This window comes from Xenopus laevis, chromosome 9_10L, assembly GCF_017654675.1.
Source record: "Xenopus laevis strain J_2021 chromosome 9_10L, Xenopus_laevis_v10.1, whole genome shotgun sequence".
Lineage (NCBI taxonomy): Eukaryota > Metazoa > Chordata > Amphibia > Anura > Pipidae > Xenopus > Xenopus laevis.
In genome coordinates, this window is record NC_054387.1 from 29,333,014 (window position 1) to 29,349,609 (window position 16,596).

At 42.3% G+C, this 16,596-nt stretch overlaps 1 long non-coding RNA gene across 8 annotated transcripts in view; it reads right to left on the reverse strand.

The window, feature by feature from the left end:
* The window catches only part of LOC121397941, a 128,619-nt gene that overhangs the window by 97,692 nt on the left and 14,331 nt on the right, over window positions 1–16,596 (reverse strand). For 6 of the 8 annotated variants that reach the window (XR_005964063.1, XR_005964066.1, XR_005964061.1 and 3 more), the window contains 2 exons: window positions 12,630–13,211; window positions 10,299–10,384 (listed from right to left, as the gene is read on the reverse strand). This is a non-coding gene — a long non-coding RNA (uncharacterized LOC121397941). The remainder of the gene's footprint in view (window positions 1–10,298; window positions 10,385–12,629; window positions 13,212–16,596) is intronic. The other 2 variants (XR_005964060.1, XR_005964065.1) reach the window with 2 other exon arrangements.

A 16,596-nucleotide genomic window follows, 5' to 3' on the forward strand; every position in this document is an offset into this window, starting at 1 on the left:
GGGTAAAGCCAGGCTTTATCAATCAGGATGTCCCTCCCAACATGCAATGAGTTAAACACCTTGGCATTCTGTGCTTCTTCACTAGTATGCAGTTCTGTAGTTCATACACAGCATTCCACTCCATCATCCACATTGATTCCGATCAATACTTTATACAACCCACACGCCAAACTGACCCTACTAGGTATGAATGTGATAGAATCCTTAGATTGTAAGCTCCCCCTGTGGGCAGGGACTGATGTGAATGATGTAAACTTGCTGGAAACCACTGCGTAAAGTGTGTGTGTGAGCCAAAAGATAAACATATAACGGACCTAACTGTGAGTGAATGTGATAGGAAGCTTAGATTGTACGCTCCCGTGGGGCAGGGACAGATGTGAATGAAGTATAATTTGTGTAATGCACTGCGTAAAATGTGACGGCGCTAAAGAAATAAGAAAAGGAAGCCAGAAGACAAAGAAATGATGTGATGGCGCTAAAGAAATAAGAAAAGGAAGCCAGAAGACATGGGAAAATAATCAGAATGGCACGCCTGAAGTACGGAAGGTAGGATTTTTTTCATGGATTATATACCTTTTAAGGTAAAAACCCTTTTACACTCACAAGCCAGAAGCTAAGCTCTTCGCTACTGTCCCGTCTGTTAGTGCACGCTCGACTGTAATGTGGGGAAGAAGGCATACCTCATTACGGAAGACAGACAGTAGTGCCTGTTCGCTCGGACCATGAAGGCTGAGGGGTATCACTGCTCTATTGAGGGGTAAAGCCAGGCTTTATCAATCAGGATGTCCCTCCCAACATGCAATGAGTTAAACACCTTGGCATTCTGTGCTTCTTCACTAGTATGCAGTTCTGTAGTTCATACACAGCATTCACTCCATCATCCACATTGATTCCGATCAATACTTTATACAACCCACACGCCACAACTGACCCTACTAGGTATGAATGTGATAGAATCCTTAGATTGTAAGCTCCCCCTGTGGGCAGGGACTGATGTGAATGATGTAAACTTGCTGGAAACCACTGCGTAAAGTGTGTGTGTGAGCCAAAAGATAAACATATAACGGACCTAACTGTGAGTGAATGTGATAGGAAGCTTAGATTGTACGCTCCCGTGGGGCAGGGACAGATGTGAATGAAGTATAATTTGTGTAATGCACTGCGTAAAATGTGACGGCGCTAAAGAAATAAGAAAAGGAAGCCAGAAGACAAAGAAAATGATGTGATGGCGCTAAAGAAATAAGAAAAGGAAGCCAGAAGACATGGGAAAATAATCAGAATGGCACGCCTGAAGTACGGAAGGTAGGATTTTTTTTATGGATTATATACCTTTTAAGGTAAAAACCCTTTTACACTCACAAGCCAGAAGCTAAGCTCTTCGCTACTGTCCCGTCTGTTAGTGCACGCTCGACTGTAATGTGGGGAAGAAGGCATACCTCATTACGGAAGACAGACAGTAGTGCCTGTTCGCTCGGACCATGAAGGCTGAGGGGTATCACTGCTCTATTGAGGGGTAAAGCCAGGCTTTATCAATCAGGATGTCCCTCCCAACATGCAATGAGTTAAACACCTTGGCATTCTGTGCTTCTTCACTAGTATGCAGTTCTGTAGTTCATACACAGCATTCACTCCATCATCCACAGTGATTCCGATCAATACTTTATACAAACCCACACGCCACATACTGACCCTACTAGGTATGAATGTGATAGAATCCTTAGATTGTAAGCTCCCCCTGTGGGGCAGGGACTGATGTGAATGATGTAAACTTGCTGGGAAACCACTGCGTAAAGTGTGTGTGTGAGCCAAAAGATAAACATATAACGGACCTAACTGTGAGTGAATGTGATAGGAAGCTTAGATTGTACGCTCCCGTGGGCAGGGACAGATGTGAATGAAGTATAAATTTGTGTAATGCACTGCGTAAAATGTGACGGCGCTAAAGAAATAAGAAAAGGAAGCCAGAAGACAAAGAAAATGATGTGATGGCGCTAAAGAAATAAGAAAAGGAAGCCAGAAGACATGGGAAAATAATCAGAATGGCACGCCTGAAGTACGGAAGGTAGGATTTTTTTTATGGATTATATACCTTTTAAGGTAAAACCCTTTTACACTCACAAGCCAGAAGCTAAGCTCTTCGCTACTGTCCCGTCTGTTAGTGCACGCTCGACTGTAATGTGGGGAAGAAGGCATACCTCATTACGGAAGACAGACAGTAGTGCCTGTTCGCTCGGACCATGAAGGCTGAGGGGTATCACTGCTCTATTGAGGGGTAAAGCCAGGCTTTATCAATCAGGATGTCCCTCCCAACATGCAATGAGTTTAAACACCTTGGCATTCTGTGCTTCTTCACTAGTATGCAGTTCTGTAGTTCATACACAGCATTCACTCCATCATCCACATTGATTCCGATCAATACTTTATACAACCCACACGCCAATACTGACCCTACTAGGTATGAATGTGATAGAATCCTTAGATTGTAAGCTCCCCTGTGGGGCAGGGACTGATGTGAATGATGTAAACTTGCTGGAAACCACTGCGTAAAGTGTGTGTGTGAGCCAAAAGATAAACATATAACGGACCTAACTGTGAGTGAATGTGATAGGAAGCTTAGATTGTACGCTCCCGTGGGGCAGGGACAGATGTGAATGAAGTATAATTTGTGTAATGCACTGCGTAAAATGTGACGGCGCTAAAGAAATAAGAAAAGGAAGCCAGAAGACAAAGAAAATGATGTGATGGCGCTAAAGAAATAAGAAAAGGAAGCCAGAAGACATGGGAAAATAATCAGAATGGCACGCCTGAAGTACGGAAGGTAGGATTTTTTTTATGGATTATATACCTTTTAAGGTAAAAACCCTTTTACACTCACAAGCCAGAAGCTAAGCTCTTCGCTACTGTCCCGTCTGTTAGTGCACGCTCGACTGTAATGTGGGGAAGAAGGCATACCTCATTACGGAAGACAGACAGTAGTGCCTGTTTCGCTCGGACCATGAAGGCTGAGGGGTATCACTGCTCTATTGAGGGGTAAAGCCAGGCTTTATCAATCAGGATGTCCCTCCCAACATGCAATGAGTTAAACACCTTGGCATTCTGTGCTTCTTCACTAGTATGCAGTTCTGTAGTTCATACACAGCATTCACTCCATCATCCACATTGATTCCGATCAATACTTTATACAACCCACACGCCAATACTGACCCTACTAGGTATGAATGTGATAGAATCCTTAGATTGTAAGCTCCCCCTGTGGGGCAGGGACTGATGTGAATGATGTAAACTTGCTGGAAACCACTGCGTAAAGTGTGTGTGTGACCAAAAGATAAACATATAACGGACCTAACTGTGAGAGAATGTGATAGGAAGCTTAGATTGTACGCTCCCGTGGGGCAGGGACAGATGTGAATGAAGTATAATTTGTGTAATGCACTGCGTAAAATGTGACGGCGCTAAAGAAATAAGAAAAGGAAGCCAGAAGACAAAGAAAATGATGTGATGGCGCTAAAGAAATAAGAAAAGGAAGCCAGAAGACATGGGAAAATAATCAGAATGGCACGCCTGAAGTACGGAAGGTAGGATTTTTTTCATGGATTATATACCTTTAAGGTAAAAACCCTTTTACACTCACAAGCCAGAAGCTAAGCTCTTCGCTACTGTCCCGTCTGTTAGTGCACGCTCGACTGTAATGTGGGGAAGAAGGCATACCTCATTACGGAAGACAGACAGTAGTGCCTGTTCGCTCGGACCATGAAGGCTGAGGGGTATCACTGCTCTATTGAGGGTAAAGCCAGGCTTTATCAATCAGGATGTCCCTCCCAACATGCAATGAGTTAAACACCTTGGCATTCTGTGCTTCTTCACTAGTATGCAGTTCTGTAGTTCATACACAGCATTCACTCCATCATCCACATTGATTCCGATCAATACTTTATACAACCCACACGCCACAACTGACCCTACTAGGTATGAATGTGATAGAATCCTTAGATTGTAAGCTCCCCTGTGGGGCAGGGACTGATGTGAATGATGTAAACTTGCTGGAAAACCACTGCGTAAAGTGTGTGTGTGAGCCAAAAGATAAACATATAACGGACTTAACTGTGAGTGAATGTGATAGGAAGCTTAGATTGTACGCTCCCGTGGGGCAGGGACAGATGTGAATGAAGTATAATTTGTGTAATGCACTGCGTAAAATGTGACGGCGCTAAAGAAATAAGAAAAGGAAGCCAGAAGACAAAGAAAATGATGTGATGGCGCTAAAGAAATAAGAAAAGGAAGCCAGAAGACATGGGAAAATAATCAGAATGGCACGCCTGAAGTACGGAAGGTAGGATTTTTTTAATGATTATATACCTTTTAAGGTAAAAACCCTTTTACACTCACAAGCCAGAAGCTAAGCTCTTCGCTACTGTCCCGTCTGTTAGTGCACGCTCGACTGTAATGTGGGGAAGAAGGCATACCTCATTACGGAAGACAGACAGTAGTGCCTGTTCGCTCGGACCATGAAGGCTGAGGGGTATCACTGCTCTATTGAGGGGTAAAGCCAGGCTTTATCAATCAGGATGTCCCTCCCAACATGCAATGAGTTAAACACCTTGGCATTCTGTGCTTCTTCACTAGTATGCAGTTCTGTAGTTCATACACAGCATTCACTCCATCATCCACAGTGATTCCGATCAATACTTTATACAACCCACACGCCAATACTGACCCTACTAGGTATGAATGTGATAGAATCCTTAGATTGTAAGCTCCCCCTGTGGGGCAGGGACTGATGTGAATGATGTAAACTTGCTGGAAACCACTGCGTAAAGTGTGTGTGTGACCAAAAGATAAACATATAACGGACCTAACTGTGAGTGAATGTGATAGGAAGCTTAGATTGTACGCTCCCGTGGGGCAGGGACAGATGTGAATGAAGTATAATTTGTGTAATGCACTGCGTAAAATGTGACGGCGCTAAAGAAATAAGAAAAGGAAGCCAGAAGACAAAGAAAATGATGTGATGGCGCTAAAGAAATAAGAAAAGGAAGCCAGAAGACATGGGAAAATAATCAGAATGGCACGCCTGAAGTACGGAAGGTAGGATTGTTTTTATGATTATATACCTTTAAGGTAAAAACCCTTTTACACTCACAAGCCAGAAGCTAAGCTCTTCGCTACTGTCCCGTCTGTTAGTGCACGCTCGACTGTAATGTGGGGAAGAAGGCATACCTCATTACGGAAGACAGACAGTAGTGCCTGTTCGCTCGGACCATGAAGGCTGAGGGGTATCACTGCTCTATTGAGGGGTAAAGCCAGGCTTTATCAATCAGGATGTCCCTCCCAACATGCAATGAGTTAAACACCTTGGCATTCTGTGCTTCTTCACTAGTATGCAGTTCTGTAGTTCATACACAGCATTCACTCCATCATCCACATTGATTCCGATCAATACTTTATACAACCCACACGCCACATACTGACCCTACTAGGTATGAATGTGATAGAATCCTTAGATTGTAAGCTCCCCCTGTGGGGCAGGGACTGATGTGAATGATGTAAACTTGCTGGAAACCACTGCGTAAAGTGTGTGTGTGAGCCAAAAGATAAACATATAACGGACCTAACTGTGAGTGAATGTGATAGGAAGCTTAGATTGTACGCTCCCGTGGGGCAGGGACAGATGTGAATGAAGTATAATTTGTGTAATGCACTGCGTAAAATGTGACGGCGCTAAAGAAATAAGAAAAGGAAGCCAGAAGACAAAGAAAATGATGTGATGGCGCTAAAGAAATAAGAAAAGGAAGCCAGAAGACATGGGAAAATAATCAGAATGGCACGCCTGAAGTACGGAAGGTAGGATTTTTTTTATGGATTATATACCTTTTAAGGTAAAAACCCTTTTACACTCACAAGCCAGAAGCTAAGCTCTTCGCTACTGTCCCGTCTGTTAGTGCACGCTCGACTGTAATGTGGGGAAGAAGGCATACCTCATTACGGAAGACAGACAGTAGTGCCTGTTCGCTCGGACCATGAAGGCTGAGGGGTATCACTGCTCTATTGAGGGGTAAAGCCAGGCTTTATCAATCAGGATGTCCCTCCCAACATGCAATGAGTTAAACACCTTGGCATTCTGTGCTTCTTCACTAGTATGCAGTTCTGTAGTTCATACACAGCATTCACTCCATCATCCACATTGATTCCGATCAATACTTTATACAACCCACACGCCACAACTGACCCTACTAGGTATGAATGTGATAGAATCCTTAGATTGTAAGCTCCCCCTGTGGGGCAGGGACTGATGTGAATGATGTAAACTTGCTGGAAACCACTGCGTAAAGTGTGTGTGTGAGCCAAAAGATAAACATATAACGGACCTAACTGTGAGTGAATGTGATAGGAAGCTTAGATTGTACGCTCCCGTGGGGCAGGGACAGATGTGAATGAAGTATAATTTGGTGTAATGCACTGCGTAAAATGTGACGGCGCTAAAGAAATAAGAAAAGGAAGCCAGAAGACAAAGAAATGATGTGATGGCGCTAAAGAAATAAGAAAAGGAAGCCAGAAGACATGGGAAAATAATCAGAATGGCACGCCTGAAGTACGGAAGGTAGGATTGTTTTTAATGATTATATACCTTGTAAGATAAAAACCCTTTTACACTCACAAGCCAGAAGCTAAGCTCTTCGCTACTGTCCCGTCTGTTAGTGCACGCTCGACTGTAATGTGGGGAAGAAGGCATACCTCATTACGGAAGACAGACAGTAGTGCCTGTTCGCTCGGACCATGAAGGCTGAGGGGTATCACTGCTCTATTGAGGGGTAAAGCCAGGCTTTATCAATCAGGATGTCCCTCCCAACATGCAATGAGTTAAACACCTTGGCATTCTGTGCTTCTTCACTAGTATGCAGTTCTGTAGTTCATACACAGCATTCACTCCATCATCCACAGTGATTCCGATCAATACTTTATACAACCCACACGCCAATACTGACCCTACTAGGCATGAATGTGATAGAATCCTTAGATTGTAAGCTCCCCCTGTGGGGCAGGGACTGATGTGAATGATGTAAACTTGCTGGAAACCACTGCGTAAAGTGTGTGAGCCAAAAGATAAACATATAACGGACCTAACTGTGAGTGAATGTGATAGGAAGCTTAGGGGGGCAGGGACAGATGTGAATGAAGTATAATTTGTGTAATGCACTGCGTAAAATGTGACGGAGCTAAAGAAATAAGAAAAGGAAGCCAGAAGACAAAGAAAATGATGTGATGGCGCTAAAGAAATAAGAAAAGGAAGCCAGAAGACATGGGAAAATAATCAGAATGGCACGCCTGAAGTACGGAAGGTAGGATTTTTTTATGGATTATATACCTTTTAAGGTAAAAACCCTTTTACACTCACAAGCCAGAAGCTAAGCTCTTCGCTACTGTCCCGTCTGTTAGTGCACGCTCGACTGTAATGTGGGGAAGAAGGCATACCTCATTACGGAAGACAGACAGTAGTGCCTGTTCACTCGGACCATGAAGGCTGAGGGGTATCACTGCTCTATTGAGGGGTAAAGCCAGGCTTTATCAATCAGGATGTCCCTCCCAACATGCAATGAGTTAAACACCTTGGCATTCTGTGCTTCTTCACTAGTATGCAGTTCTGTAGTTCATACACAGCATTCACTGAATCATCCACAGTGATGCCGATCAATACTTTATACAACCCACACGCCAATACTGACCCTACTAGGTATGAATGTGATAGAATCCTTAGATTGTAAGCTCCCCCTGTGGGGCAGGGACTGATGTGAATGATGTAAACTTGCTGGAAACCACTGCGTAAAGTGTGTGTGTGACCTAAAAGATAAACATATAACGGACCTAACTGTGAGTGAATGTGATAGGAAGCTTAGATTGTACGCTCCCGTGGGGCAGGGACAGATGTGAATGAAGTATAATTTGTGTAATGCACTGCGTAAAATGTGACGGCGCTAAAGAAATAAGAAAAGGAAGCCAGAAGAAAAAGAAAATGATGTGATGGCGCTAAAAAAATAAGAAAAGGAAGCCAGAAGACATGGGAAAATAATCAGAATGGCACGCCTGAAGTACGGAAGGTAGGATTTTTTTTATGGATTATATACCTTTTAAGGTAAAAACCCTTTTACACTCACAAGCCAGAAGCTAAGCTCTTCGCTACTGTCCCGTCTGTTAGTGCACGCTCGACTGTAATGTGGGGAAGAAGGCATACCTCATTACGGAAGACAGACAGTAGTGCCTGTTCGCTCGGACCATGAAGGCAGAGGGGTATCACTGCTCTATTGAGGGGTAAAGCCAGGCTTTATCAATCAGGATGTCCCTCCCAACATGCAATGAGTTAAACACCTTGGCATTCTGTGCTTCTTCACTAGTATGCAGTTCTGTAGTTCATACACAGTATTCACTCCATCATCCACATTGATTCCAATCACTCCTTTATACAACCCACACGCCACAACTGACCTTACTAAGTATGAATGTGATAGAATCCTTAGATTGTAAGCTCCCCCTGTGGGGCAGGGACTGATGTGAGTAGGCGGTAGGTAGAGTAGGCGCCTGCCTAGGGCGCAATTAGTAGGGGGCGCACTTTTAAGGGGAGAATTCTTTTCTTTTTTAATAAATTTTTTTTTTCTATGTTAATATGTATCACACCGCCTGGCCGTGCGATATCGCTAGCATAGCGGCGTCATCTAGCTCTGGCAGCGCTGTCCAGCCCCCACCTCCCTCTAACCTGCAGGTATAAGCGTCTCCTGCTTGATGTTGCTGTGGCGCATGCGCTCTAGGAAGCCGTGCGTGCAGATGTCAGCAGCACGCACATTGAGACTGCAGTGGACAGCAGAGAGAGGCAGGGAGCTGGACTGGCGCATTGGCATGGCGGGGTAATTGGCTTGGGAACCTGGGGCGTGGATTGAAGAGAGCTGGGCCTGGTGGTAACTTGTGCACACCAACTGCTGGGCTTATTTTCTGCTTCCTGCTGGCACAAACAGGTACAGATCATCTGGGGCAATAATCTTGGCTGCTGGCTGGCAAAGGTATTAATTTGGGGGCAATATTTGGCTGCTGGTTGGCACAGGTACTATTTTGGGGCCCAATATTTGGCTGCTGGTTGGCACAGGTATTCATTTGGGGCAATATTTGACTGCTGGCTGGCACAGGCACTAATTTGGGGCCAATATTTGGCTGCTGGCCGGCACAGGTATTCATTTGGGGGCAATATTTGGCTGTTGGCTGGCACAGATATTAATTTGGGGGCCACCTGGTATAGCCTACTGAGGTGGGTTAATTTGGGTTGACAGTATGAATAGTTGGTGGCAAATATGTTTTCCATAAATGTGCAGATATTCTAGTGCCTTTTAAGATTACAGCATTGAGGTGAGGCTAGCGAGCGTCCGTGCTGGAGATATAAGCCAAGCTTAACCAAGTGGGAAGCCAATCCAAAATGTCACGGATGAAAAGACCTTAGCATTATGTGCTTGATTCCACTTCATTACTTCTCACCCTCAAATACACCTTCCAATACTACTGCTGTTAGACTGCAACACCTTAGTAGGTAGGTTTCTTCAGTAGTTCTCTTTACTAGTATGAAATTCAATCGTTTATTCGCTCCATCATCCACATTGATTCCAATCATACTTTATACAATACACACGCTACAACTCACTGGGTATGAATGGGATAGGATCCTTAGATTGTAAGCTCCCCTCGTGGGGCAGGGACTGATGTAAATGATGTAAAATCTCTGGAAAGTACTGTATAAAGGCAAGTAGGGAGCCAAAATGCCATGGGAGAAAAGACCTTAGCATTATTTGCTTGATCTCACCTTGCAATACGTCTGCTTTTTAGACTGCAACACCCTACCATTCAGTGATTCTTCTAGTAGTATGCAATTCAATTCATTCACACCACAATCCATGTTAATTCTATTCACTCCTATTGACAAACCACATGCTACATCTGACCCTACTCTGTATATATGTGATAGGATCCTTAGACTGTAAGCTCCTGTGAGGTAGGGACTGATGTGAATGATGTAAAACCTCTGGAAAGCACTGCATGAAGTGTGTGAGACACACACTTTAAGCAGCAAGTGCTCCCCTATACAGTAAAGAAAGCCAGGAAAAAAATGGAAACACAGACAACGTGCAATTATAAGTCCCTCCCACGTCATGTCCTGCAAAAACAGCTGAATCATAAACAGACAGCCAACCAGACTATTGAAAATTATGTATAGAAGCAACATATAGGTTACAGACTGATATGAATAAGTCAGCTGACCGACCTACCTCATAAAATGACTATTTCAGAGATGGAAGACAGCATTTCTTTCATAGAAGATAACTCTTCATCCACAAAAAATAAATTGTTGCATCTGGGAAAAAAAGTTTAAAAGGGTTAGCAAGAAAAGCTATTGGGAAAACAGGTCTAAATGAGAAAAAATGTACGTTTCAAAGGCATTCTTGAACTTTATAAACAAGACTCGCTTGCTTTATTACTATCAGACTCTGTCTCTGGTAATTCTAATGACTCCCTACCCAACCTGAAAGATGATTATTCGATATTCAGGGAGCAGAGTTCTCTTTTTTCCAGAAAAGCCAGCCCTATCAAATGAAGGGACAATGAAAAAAATATCTATAGTCAATAATCCAGATCCTCTCTAACGAAGAGCATCTCCCCTTCACATCAATTAGCGATGGACACTTGAGCGATTGACTGACACAGGGGAATATTTACTATGTTGTGTAAATATACAGCAAAGAAATGGCATTCAAATTCACAACACATCAAAAGGAAATGATGCACTTGTCAAGCATTATATTTTTCTAATGCCTTCAAATGCAGAATTTGGAAGGCGTACAGACTTTAAGAAATTTGCTGTTTATTTTACAAAACGTTTAGGGTGAAAACACACAGAGCAATTAGTAGTAGCTACTTTTTGTGGCTACAAAAAGCCAAAAAACATACCCTGCCATAGACAATACTGAGACTTGCCTCTGCTAAGACACATGTAGTATGTAGTAGCTGCTACTAGTATGTGTGTCTTCACCCTTATCACCTTTTTTGGGAAGACTACATTTACACAGCATAATAGACAGGCCCCTTTATGTGACATCAGAGCTCACCACAGGAAAACTCAGCAACTTTCTAGTCATTCCGATGGGATTTTTAGAAGTATATTTATCAAAAGGCGAACTGCAACTTTCACCCATTAAATATGCTCCTTAAAAATCACAAAGGAATTAAAAGAAAGTGGGTGGGTTTTTTTGTGGTGAGCTCTGATCTCACATTTTGAAAAATCTACCGCTAAATCTTCTGCAACACTGGTTGATTAGAGGATGCAGAACATGTTTCTTAATGTTTATTTTTAGTTTTCTTTTGTGCTGACATTTATATATAAATGTTCTTCGCTGAACAAGGCAGCTTTGTAAAAGGAATATCTGGGATGAAGAACTAATATAAAGGTTATCTACACTGCAAAACAGGTAATAAAAAAAACTGCCTTGGTTATAATTGGCACTGTAAAGGCGCTTCGATAAGATCTGTAGGAAACATCTAAACGACTCTCTATGAACCCTTTAAATTATAGGCCCTTTCATAGATTTTATTTAACTGCTCCTAAGACAATTATAATTGCAGCTGGTGAAATATGAGGAGTAATCCTAAAAAGAGGGACGAGACATGGTTTGTCTCTCTCACTCCTACTGTTCAACATAACATTGGAACCCCTCGTCAGATATCTCAAGATGTCGTCCTGATTACCTGGTCTGGATATAAATTATCTATTGCTAATAAGTGTGTTTACCAGTGTTTGACTTTTCTTAATTGTGAAAAATCCTACTCATAATAAAACAAAATCTTCTACACACTTTTGAGTCTATTTCTGAATTTAAACCCAAAAGACTGCACTAATAAATATATAAGACCTTTGTTCTGCTAAAGTCCTATAGCAACGAGGTACTGAAAAGAAACAATCCTACATCAACAATCTAGGTATATAACTTCCGGCAGATCTTTATTGGCTCTATTTGATGACCTGCCATGATAAAAAAAATAAATTACACATTTTTAAAAATGCACCATTACATTTAAAAGGACGGATTGCCTTCTTAAAAATGTTGACCTTTCCTAAATACATCTATCCTATGGTGAATACTTTTACAATTCATTTGGAAAGAAAAAAATCCAAAAACTGTTCTTCAGAAACTAAAATAATGTCTAACATTAATTAAAATGTAATGCAGTGTTGCTCTGCACTGGTAAAATTGGTGTGTTTGCTTCAGAAAGGCTACTATCGTTTATACAGATAAGCTGCTGTGTAGCCATGGGGACAGCCATTTCGTCTAAAAAAAGGAGAAGAGGTACAGGTGACATAATAGATAACAGTAAAGTTCTGTAGAATCCCATTGTATTCTACAGAGTTTATCTGTTATCTGCTATGTAAACCTGTGCCTTTTCTCAGCTTTGAATGGCTGCCCCCATGGCTACCCAGCAGGTATGGTATAACGTGTATCCCAAGGGATCTGAAGTATGATACTAGTGGGGGTCAGTACCTTGGTGAAAACGTGTGGCACAGTACAAAATCTGTAAATTGATAGTGACAGTTGTTGATTGCAAACCTGAGAAAGACTCGAGGACTTAGGCAGATGGGTATATGTAGGTACACGTACTGTAAGTCTATTGAGATCATGAAAATTTCCGATTCCATGGCCGCAATCACTGACGGGACTACATCTGGAATTTTTTGTTCAGGACCCTTGGGTTTAAAGGTTTAAAGAGATTTGAGTAGAAACTCCTGTATCGCTGGGATACTGGGACCTGCTCCACCACTCCTATTGTCAGAAGTGTGTCTACTGCCAGCTGGAGTAAGGTCTCCTTGTGAGGGGTAGTGGAAGATGCAAAGAACCTTCTTGGTGGAAGGGATGAGAAGGGAATTCTGTAGCCCTGACCCAGAATGGTCAATACCCAAGTGTCTTTCACGTGTGCTTCCCATGTTCGCAAGGATTTTTTGAAGTCTGCCTCCTATCCTTGGTGGTTTGGCCTGTGGAGTGGAGTCAGGCCGAGCTCTTCTTTGCAGTGTTGGGTTTCTTGCTGTTGCCAGGTGGGTCTACCCCGTCTGGTATTTTGGACGGTTGGGGAATATCTATAGCTGGAGTAAAAGGGTCGAAAGCATCTGTTGTTTGAGGACCATCCCTTTCTCCCTGAGAAATGTAAAAAAATTTAAAAAATCTTATTTTTCATAATATTTATATAATTTATACCAGAAAAATATTTCATTTTACGCGTGAAAATCCAACTGATTTGGAAAGCCTCATGTCTCTCAAAATTATTCAATTATACAATTTTGAAAGTACTAAGGCAGAAATCGGCATACTTTAGATTCCAAGGCAAAAAAATCCTGAAACAGTAGGTTTACCCCAGAGAATCATATATTTTTGAGTACATATTTGGCTGATTCCAAAATGAGTAACTTTGTCTCTCTACTCCTAACTACCAAACATCAAAGCTTGTCTGAACCTAGCGTTTTTTATAAAAATGTATTCAAATTCTGAAAAATACCTTCAAAGTTTTTATTTTGCTGCTCCACATATCCCACATTGTATTAGGTACCAAGAAAAAGCACCCTAAATATGATTGCCAGGGGTCCACTGAACAGTTTTATGCCCATTGTGCATGGGTTTACCATAGTATCTGGCATAGAGACACACAAAAATCATGAAAATCGGAAAATCATCACAAAGCTTGCATTTTACCACATTATATACCCCACATTTCGTAACTCACCAGCATAAATCGTCCTAAATATGAACGCTAGGGGTCTACTGAATAGTTTGATGCTCGATATGCAATGATTAACAAAACCATGTGGCATACAGAGACCCCAAATGGAAAATAGTACATATGAATTTTCACGAAGGCACACTGACAATATAAGCACCCGGCATGTGTATTATGCGCCATCATGCCTGAAGCAGCAGGCCCAATGGCCGCTACAAATCAGTCTAATGTAATTGTATGAGGGTCAGGTGTGCGTAGGGTTGCCACCTTTTATAGAAAGAAAAAAAAATACCGGCCTTAGCCCCGCCCAAAGCCACACCCAAAGCCACACCCCCAAGATTTGCCTACCAAATTCAGATTTTTATTTTTTTTTGTGTACGTACCAAAAGCTTTCTACCTTTTTATTTGCATCCGCTGCATTCTCTTAAGAGTTTGCAACCTTTTACTCAATCTTGAAACATAATAATAATAATACAATTCAGGCACTACTAGCAGGATGGACTGGCAATCTGTGAGTTCTGGCAAAGGGGGTGCTGTAAAATGCCATAGACAGTCACTATTTAGTGTGCTAGTGGGGGTCTGTTGGAATGACAGGGCCTATTTTGACTCTCAGTCCAGACCTGACCTGATCACAAGTTAATCAGAATCTAGCTTAAGGCAACAAAGAGAAAAGCAGTAGAAATAAATCATTCCTTTGTACTGCTGTTATTCGACAAAATATACAACTTAGTTTTTAATTTTGTGCAAGATGTATATTTTCACAAAAAAAATATAACATGGCCAAAAACATTCTCTTAATATGCAAAAAAAAGGGGGTTTTGGGTAAGACACCCCTTCAGCAAATGCAACAAACTGTGAATCTTCCTATTAGTGTTTGATACAAAAAAACAGAAGACAATGAAAAATATTATGCTACAAATAATTTAACAGTTTAGAGTCACAGATTAGGGTTCCTAGTGTGCACAAAATGCCTTGTCTTTCCCTTGGAATACAAGTGCAAATTAGTGCAAGTAGCAACAAAACACATAACTTCCTTATGGTTTGCCTAGAACACTTTCAAGAATAGTCTATTCTTATAGCAACCATTCCATCAGTTCTCATGTTACTGTAAATGAGCTAAATCACTAAACAAAACAGTAGTAGTAGTGATTACAACCTGTAAGTGCAAACAAAATGGTAACCAATAAGTGCAGATTATCAAATGAGACCGATGGGTTGGAATAGTAAAATAAAAAGATGTGCTGCAGGAATGCATTTACTGGCATCTGTGGCAATGGCAAACGTACAAGAATATTCTTGCATTTCCTGTATAGCACAGTGAACAGAAGGGGGAACAAGGCCTGCATAGGGCCGATGTGAGGATAGGCAGGGTCCCTCCTCCCCCATAGATGTGGACGTGCAGTTTCGGTCCCTCTCAGCCCCCCTCCTGCAGTGGGTAGAACAATGGCCAGGGACCTTCGGCAGAAAAAAGGGGGCAGCTGGAGGGCTGAGCCAGGGAGCTGGTAAGCCAGGAAGGGGTTCTTAAGGAGAGGCAAAGCGGCAGCAACAGATAACTTTGTTTTTTCTTTCTCCCACTCTCCCATCTCAAGTCAAAAGGAAGAAGTTTACGAAAGACGGTGCTCCAGGGTTCTCGCAACTGATCGCCTTGAAGGGGTCAGGAAGGAATTTTTCATCAGGCTGCTAATTGTCTGAAAGAACCTGAGTTTTTTGCCTTCCTCTGGGGTACCATTATCTGTGTTAGTCAAATAGGTACTCCCATGACACAGCTGCGGCTCCTAGGTTTTGGCATCAGATGGACGGTTTCAGTGAAGTGCAGGCCTACCCTTGGGAAGTCACGAGTGTGGAGCAGACTTTGACTGCACAGTCTTGTCTGAATCATGCGAGAGGCTGAGTTAGTGCCATTATTGCACATAATGGTGAGGCAGAAGGATGGGCTACTCGTTGGTCAACAGAGGGCGCTCTGCCCCATGATCCCTGCTCCCTTAAAACGATTGGTTACGGTATGGGCAGCAGTCCCATGTTTTCTACGAGTATAGGAGCCGCAGCTGGTGGTCAGGGTGTTACCTAGTCCTTTAAATATAAGATTGTTAAATAAAAAATGTGACCTTCACAGAATTTGCCACCATAACAAGTCTCTGTGTTTTTATTAGGTTGGTGGTAAACACAATCGAAGGGGGTAGGGGGATCCTTTGCCTATAGGGTGCCAGCACATTTTCCACAAGACTCTCCATTTTTTGTTCTGCCGAGATGCAGTTTACTAGTTATTTGGGAATTACTGAATAATTTTACATTTAACTTGCTTCCATAGTCTGATGATAGATAGCTGTGGTGGTGCTGCATTGCATTGCATGAAAGACTTGGGTTAGCTCTGCTGCCGTTACAAAATCTTCCTCCTTATTCTGTGCACTACAGAAGAACTTTGTTATGAGGCTGCCCTTCTTCTTACTCTGCATAGCAGATAGATGTCTCTTTCCAGTGGCATGCTACTTTACTGCATCAACACCATCATATTTTATACCAAATGTACTTTCACAAACGATGCATCGTGCAGAGTTTTCATCTGATGTGCGAGCCAACCAGGATGTAAAGGCAGGAACTGCAAGCTAATTATCATTAAATCTGCAATTTCACAGTCTGCCTTTCTTCCTTGGAGGAGAATTTGGAGTAGCTGCGGAACCTTCTCTTTGTTGAGACACCGAGCTGCTCTTGCTATCTGTATGCAAAGTACACAACATTGGTATGGTGTATATGAAGTACATAAATGGAACAAATTGGTCTTAAATGAGCAACGTATAGCTCACAGTTTCC